This window comes from Vidua chalybeata, chromosome 2 (genome assembly GCF_026979565.1).
Source record: "Vidua chalybeata isolate OUT-0048 chromosome 2, bVidCha1 merged haplotype, whole genome shotgun sequence".
Classification (NCBI taxonomy): domain Eukaryota; kingdom Metazoa; phylum Chordata; class Aves; order Passeriformes; family Viduidae; genus Vidua; species Vidua chalybeata.
In genome coordinates this window covers 1,497,666-1,503,058 of record NC_071531.1, presented here as the reverse complement: position 1 = coordinate 1,503,058, position 5,393 = coordinate 1,497,666, and positions in this window count along the sequence as shown.

Genomic DNA, 5,393 nt, shown 5'->3' with positions numbered 1-5,393 from the left:
GCCGGGACCGCCGGGACGCGCGGGACGAGCCGGAGCAGCGGAGCGGCCGCGGAGCAGCGCCGGGCACGGCCGGGGACAACGGGGGCGGTGCCTGCGCGGGGCCCGGGGCGGCGGGGCCGGGGCTGCGCTCCTCCCCCGCGCCTGCCCCTGTCCGGGCACAGCCCCTGCCTGGGTACAGCCCCTGCCCTGCTCCGGGCACAGCTCCTGCCCCGTCCCACCGCTCTGGGCACAGCCCCTGCCCCGGTACAGCCCCCGCTCCGGGCACAGCCCCTGCCCCGCTCCGGGCACAGTTTCTACCCTGCTCCGGGCACAGCGCCGTCCCCGCTCCGGGCACAGCCTCTGTCCCGGTCTGGGCACAGCCCCTGCCCTGCTCCGGGCACAGTTTCTGCCCTGCTCCGGGCACAGCCCCTGCCCCGTCCCACCGCTCCGGGCATAGCGCCGGCCCTATTCCGGGCACAGACCCCGCTCCGGGCACAGCCCCTGCTCCGGGCACAGCCCCTGCTCCGGGCACAGTTTCTGCCCTGCTCCGGGCACAGCTCCTGCCCCATCCCACCGCTCCGGGCACAGCCCCTCTCCAGCCACACTGCGGAGCGGGACCACAGCGCACCGAGCGCTGCCCCCCGGCCAGTCCCGCCCCGCAGGCACCGGAGCCTTTGCAGAGTGACCAAAAATCTCCTCTTTGCGTGTCCGTGTGTGTGTGTGTGTGTGTGTGTGTGTCTCTGTGTGTGTGTCCCGCAGCTGCCCGGGGCCCCCCTCGCACCCCAAGCCCCCGAGCCCCGTTCGTGCCCTGCTTTGCCCCTCGGCTGCTGCTCCCATCCCCGGCGCGGAGTCCCTGGCACTGCTGTCCCCAGCCTGGCGCACACCTGCGGGCAGGTGCGGCTGAGGCTTTGCCATTTTTTGCCTGGCCTCAGGTGCCATTTTGCAAATCAGGTGTAGGAAGGCACCCTCTGAACATCCACACCGCTGTTGATGGCACAGCCCCCATGGTCCCCGCACGGTTTGTTAAAAACACGGATGAACCGCTTCGGGCTGCTCCAGCCGTGGTTAAAAAGGGAAATGTGTCCTTATCAGCTCGCGAAAGTTGTAAAAGGGAACAACACAACCCTCTGTGTAAAGAAATAATCCGTAATAACCTGGATCTGCACGCTTTTAAGTGGTTTTCACTCTTGTGCGAGGATCCTCTGCGAGTTTACATTTAAATGGGGTGAGAAACGCCGTGTCCTGCGCAGAGCCGGCAGCTGCTGCGAAAGAAGGAATAACTTTTCCTTCGGGTAAGGAAAATAATCCTCATTTTCTAGGTGGAACAGTGGAGGCAGAGTTGGCTGACAGGAGTGAGGTATCATAATTTAAAAACCCCAAACAGTTAAACAGTTTTATATTTGTGTATAATTTGTCAATTATTTTTAAACACTTTTTGTATTTGAGAGGGAACAGAGCAGGGATAGAGCACAGGGGTTTGGAATGGGTGTGAAGGGGGAAGATGCAGCCGACGGGAGCGGGGAAATCCTGCAGAGTAAATCACTGCAGCAGGTCAAACACTCTGCCCCGATAAAACAGGAACAGCCAAATAAATGAACAGTCCTGCAGCTCTTTGATGCCCGCCCGGAGGTGCATCGCAAGTGAGGCAAAGGAATGGAGGCAGCTGTGCTCAGAAGGAGCGTTCCTGGAAGATTTAGGAACAGAATGAGGATTTAGGAGCAGGAACTCGGCACCTGCCAATGGAGGTCTCGCAGGTGGAACCATCCTGAGGCAATTATTTCTCCTGTCTCTTATGGGGTTTGATATCGGTAGAATGACACAACTCGGTAACATCTGGAGAGATAATACTGGTTTATTCATCCTCTATTCCATCTATTATTCATTCTACTCTTCTATTCCATTATTCATCCTCTATTCCATCTATTCATCCTTTGCTGACGGCTTCTTAACCTTGGCCTGAAGGTTGGGCATGTCAGAGAATTCCAGAAGGGTTTGGGTCAGAGGGGACATTAAAGATCATCCCCTGCCATGGGGACACCTCCCACTGTGCCAGCTTGCTCCAGCCCCAGTGTCCAACCTGGCCGTGGGCACTGCCAGGGATCCAGGGGCAGCCCCAGCTGCTCTGGCAATTCCATCCCAGCCCTGCCCACCCTGCCAGGGAACAATTCCCAATTCCCAAAATCCCATCCAGCCCTCCCCTCTGGCACTGGGAGCCATTCCCTGTGCCCTGTCCCTGCATCCCCTGGAAATTGTCTCTCTCCAGCTTTCCTGGGGCTCCTCCAGGCCCTGCAAGGCCACCCTGAGCTCAGCCCAAAGCTTCTCCTGTGCAGGTGAACAATGCCAGCTGTGCCAGCCTTTCCTCCCAGCAGAGCTGCTCCAGCCCTCTGCTCATCCTGGAGCCTCTTCTGGGCTCTCTGCAGCAGCTCCAGCTCCTCCCTGTGTCCCCAGGTGTGACACAAGTCCCACCTCCCAAGGCTCTCAGCTGTGAGAGCCCAGCCCAAAGCTCTGCCTGGTGTCTGCATGGACAGGGCGCTGCTGGAAGCACAGGACTCACCTCGGGACTCTGCAGTGGGAACGAACAGCAAAGCAGCGTTCAGGGCAGTGGTGGGAATTTTGTGGAACTGGGTGTAGGTGAAGGACACAGACCTGAAGCCAGACTGTGGCATTTATGGGCACGGGGGGACTGCTGGGTGTCTGTGCAGGGCCAGGAGCTGCACTGTGATCCTTGTGGGTCCCTTCCGACCCGGATATTCCACGATTCCATGAATCCTGTGCTTGGCTGCATCCTTGAGAGGCCCGTGAGGCCCCATGAGCTCAGCTTTGCTCTGGATGGGCTGGGACAGGAGGAGACCTCTGGAGCTCCCTGTGGCAGAGCCTGCTCAGGCTCTGCAGCTTAAACAGCTCCTTTGGGTGATGGAATGTTTGGGGTTCTTACACAGCTCCTTTGAGTGATTAAACATTTTAAGTTGTTATACACGTCCTTTGGGTGATTGAATATTTTGGGTTCTTACATGCTCCTTTGGGTGATTGAATATTTTGGATTCTTACACAGCTCCTTTGGGTGATTGAATATTTTGGGTTCTTGCACAGCTCCTTTGGGTGATTGAATATTTTGGGTTCTTGCACAGCTCCTTTGGGTGATTGAATATTTTGGGTTCTTGCACAGCTCCTTTGAGTGATTGAATATTTTGGGTTCTTGCACAGCTCCTTTGAGTGATTGAATATTTTGGGTTCTTGCACAGCTCCTTTGAGTGATTGAATATTTTGGGTTCTTGCACAGCTCCTTTGGGTGATTGAATATTTTGGGTTCTTACACAGCTCCTTTGTCAGGTTTCGCTCAGGTTCCCACTTTGACCCGGGATTTGTGTCCTGCCGATCTGATGGAAGCCCAGGAGAGCTGCCTGCCTGTCCCCCATTCCCTGCACAGCTTATCCATTAACACCACGATCCTATCGTCCTTCATTTACCTGTTCCCTGCTTGTTCTCACAAGGTGAGGATTTCAAGGCCAACAAAGCCCAAACCCTTTCAGTGATATCCAAACCAAAAGCAAACAAAAATCCCTTTCAGTGCTAAGCAGCGCCTGCTGGTGAACATCGGCGCAGGGTTTAAGCCTAACAAAAGATTAGCTCGTTAAATATTCACGGGAGCCTTGCAAAGACAGAGCTAAGGACTAACAGCTCCCACAGCCACGCCGTTAATTCTCTTTGTAGGACACAAACTTCAGGCGGAGTGCTTGAGGCAATCACAGCAGGAATTGTTTGTTACGGATCTCTCTGTGCTCTCCCTCGAGCCCAGGAACTGAGATTCCTCTCCTCTCCTCTCCTCTCCTCTCCTCTCCTCTCCTCTCCTCTCCTCTCCTCTCCTCTCCTCTCCTCTCCTCTCCTCTCCTCTCCTCTCCTCTCCTCTCCTCTCCTCTCCTCTCCTCTCCTCTCCTCTCCTCTCCTCTCCTCTCCTCTCCTCTCCTCTCCTCTCCTCTCCTCTCCTCTCCTCTCCTCTCCTCTCCTCTCCTCTCCTCTCCTCTCCTCTCCTCTCCTCTCCTCTCCTCTCCTCTCCTCTCCTCTCCTCTCCTCTCCTCTCCTCTCCTCTCCTCTCCTCTCCTCTCCTCTCCTCTCCTCTCCTCTCCTCTCCTCTCCTCTCCTCTCCTCTCCTCTCCTCTCCTCTCCTCTCCTCTCCTCTCCTCTCCTCTCCTCTCTTCTCTCTTTCTTATTCACTTTCCTTTTATTTTCCTTTCTTTTTATTTTTCATCTTTTTCTTTTCAGTATTTATTATCATCCCTTTCCTTCTCTTACGTTTCCATTTTGCTGGAACTGAGCCGTGCGAGGGCACTGGGACAGGGGGGGAAGCAGGAACACAGCCGGGGACAGGTGAAGAGGTCCCTTGTCACTCTTTGCTTTCCCAAAGGATTTTTGGGAATGCAGCAGTGTTAAACTCAGACCTGTCCCAGCGGGATCCCGGAGCTTTGGATTTCTTGTTCCCCGCACTCATCACTCAATTACTTAACAATTAATGAATCTCTCGCTCTGCACGCTCCCCCTGTTCCGTCAAGCTCTTTACACCCCATCTGTTTCTAAACCAGCCCTTGGCTGTTAAATAAATTCGATTTTCAGCGTTCGGCCTCGGGAAGGATTAGCGCACACCTTCTTTATTAAAGGATGAGTGCCGGCATTAATTAATTAATTAATTAATGCTCACAGATGTCAGACTTCAACCACAACCGAAGATCCCCTCGCAGTCTGGTGGGAGCAATTTTTATCCCTGGGGGTTATTAATTAGGCAGGGCTCACTCGGATTATTGCAACTCCTTTTCCTTCCCGACTGCAGACCAAAGTTGTAATTTTTTTTTTTTTTTGCAGCCAAAGGTAAGGAAAAAAATTCCCTTTGCTCCCGATTTTTTTTGCACTGGGAATTAGAGGGAAGTCGAGGCTCCAGAGAAGGGGTGGGATTTAACTGGGTGTCCCCAGCGTGGGATGGAGGGAGGGATTTGTCAGGGTACACACAGACAGGTACAAACTGCCTGGCTGGAGATAAGAATTACTTGTGGCATTAAACTTCCATTAATCACTTGTGATATAAAAAATTACCTGTATAAGAATATGAATACAGTATGATCAACATTTATATACTAATACCTTTTGAGATGGAAAAAAAAAAATAACCCCAGGCCCCTTTATTTGTGTACAAGCCAGTTCTATATCCTGTTTAAAATGTTATTTTAACCGTGGGAAAGACAAAATTGCAAGTGAAAGAATTCTATTGGAGGACTAGAATTTTTTACTGCTTTCAGAATGCTATGTTTGTCCCGGGCTCCTTAATTCTCCGGCGGGAAGCTGGTGCGAAATTCCATCACCTCGTGGCTGGGAGGGTGCTCAGAGAAAAGGAGGAGGGAGGGATGTCCTGGTGGAAATCCCGGCGG